Genomic DNA, 2,005 nt, shown 5'->3' with positions numbered 1-2,005 from the left:
CTTTAATTCATTTTGATTTACCTACCCAGTAGTTTAACTTTATTTAATTAAATAAATGTTTTATATTTTAGGATTGATAAACAAATTTACTCAAATGAAGTATATATTTTTTATTTTGTTAATCATTTTACGAATAAACCAACCAAACCGATTTCTTATAACCTGTCAAATCAAACTGACATTCAACCAACAACAAAAAGATGAAGATTTTACAAAACAAAAATAAACGACAGATCCGTTAAATGGATATTAATATGCAAACCTCCAATCAAACCAAACCTATCCAATGTGTTGCAAAATAATGAACTTTTAAAAAAATGTTACAAAAAGTTAAATCATATCCTTTTTTTACTCATGTGTAACAATCTTTTGTACAAGAAATTAACACCTGATTGATCTTAATCTTATGGAGTAAGTAATTTACAGCGCCATTCTATTCTATCTACCCCAAAACTTATCCCCATTTAATTTTCTGTCTCATCAAAAAATTACTTTAACCCTAAACATATTTACACCTACCAAAAAAAATGTAAGTTTTTTTTTCAGCGATTAGTTTCCTTACTATATGATCTGTACTGGGCTTTCAGGTTCCTCAAGAACTCAAGTGTCTCTGCATAAGAAGGATCACTCCGGCTGAGTGGCTTACACGAGTTAACATGATCCGTCGAATCCAATACCTGTTTCCCATATGATCACAGCCAAACAAATTACTACTAATTAAGAATGTTTTGTCCTTCCAAATTTGTTAATCTAATTACTTACCACAAGCTGGCCGAAGCCTGGATATGCAGACTCAATCGCTACGATTTCCATTCGGAAGGCCCAACCTCCATAACCCTCAACAATTGGAGTTACCTTGGTCTGTGAAGAAACAGTTATTTGGTTAAAAACTATATAGAACCAATAAGAATTACATCGTTAAAAATATCTGTAACTGCTTGTCTACCTCACAGAAACTAAGAACTTCCAGACCCCTTTTGTGTAGGCGGGCGAATGAAATCATTAAGTTCTATTAGTCTAGGTGACCCACTTCTTAGCTCTCCTATCTATCCAATGGTCAAGAATGGTAAAACATTAATAACAAATGAAAACATATCATTAACATGGGGTTTTCTTATGGTAAAAGAATTTTCAGATACTAACCGTGGGAGCAGGACGAAGTACAAGGCCCATTTTCCAGGGCATGTCTGCTAGTCTGCTACCGAAATGTGGGCAGCTGTAGAAAATCTAAAAGAAAAAAATTTACCCATTTCAGAGTGAAGCAGAGAAGAGAAAGGAAATTTTGTATTCTCTGTAGAATGAAACGTACAACTCCAACAGTGTTGTTGACAATGTTTTCCTTGTTCTCTACTTTTGCTTGGTATAGAATCTGCTTCACAACCAGCCCTCCCATGCTGCAATGGTTAATGAGATAAGGGTGCTCAAAATCACATGAAATTGTTTAATAATCAAAGGAAGTTATGCCCATAAAAGGTTTTGAGCAACTAGATTATAAAAATGTAAAAGAAACCCAAAATAGAAAAAGATGAAATCAGAAACCTGTGAGTCACAAAAACAACAGGACGGTCTCCAATGCCTGCATCGACCAGCTTCTCCAAAAGCATGGAGCTCACTTCCTGGACAAGTGAATATGTCACTAAAATTCACATATGGTAGTTTTGTGGAATATGAATCAATTAAGTTTCAGTAAGAGAAGCAATTTAGTAACAGAAATGTCGCATTGTTAATGACGGAAACTATTCCAATCATTAAAGAAAAAAGTTTTCTTTGAAACCCCACACAAGTTCAAGGTTCATTTAAAATGAATATCTTACAGAAGTTCAAGGTTCGATATACATTTTTGGCCATTGTATGTTCAAAGTCGTTATTTCTTTCACGAATTTCATGAACTTATTTCAACAATTTCTACAATAAAAGTAGAAACATTCTGTTCAGTAGCAACTGTTTCATTTCCTAATAAAGTTACAAGCCAAGAAGGTGACATGAAACCTTAAATAAGTTATGC

At 33.7% G+C, this 2,005-nt stretch overlaps 1 long non-coding RNA gene across 1 annotated transcript; it reads right to left on the bottom strand.

Moving 5' to 3' along the window:
- Positions 1-323: 323 nt before the first annotated feature.
- LOC124910741 lies at positions 324-1,649 on the bottom strand. Its single transcript, XR_007096453.1, has 6 exons — positions 1,540-1,649; positions 1,310-1,394; positions 1,144-1,227; positions 947-1,046; positions 763-861; positions 324-677 (listed from the first exon to the last, which is right to left on the bottom strand). It is a non-coding gene; the product is annotated as an uncharacterized LOC124910741 (long non-coding RNA).
- Between the last annotated feature and the right edge of the window lie 356 nt (positions 1,650-2,005).

The sequence above is a fragment of the Impatiens glandulifera genome, chromosome 1 (assembly GCF_907164915.1).
Source record: "Impatiens glandulifera chromosome 1, dImpGla2.1, whole genome shotgun sequence".
NCBI classification, from domain to species: Eukaryota; Viridiplantae; Streptophyta; class Magnoliopsida; order Ericales; family Balsaminaceae; genus Impatiens; species Impatiens glandulifera.
This window is presented reverse-complemented; position numbering and strand designations above follow the sequence as displayed.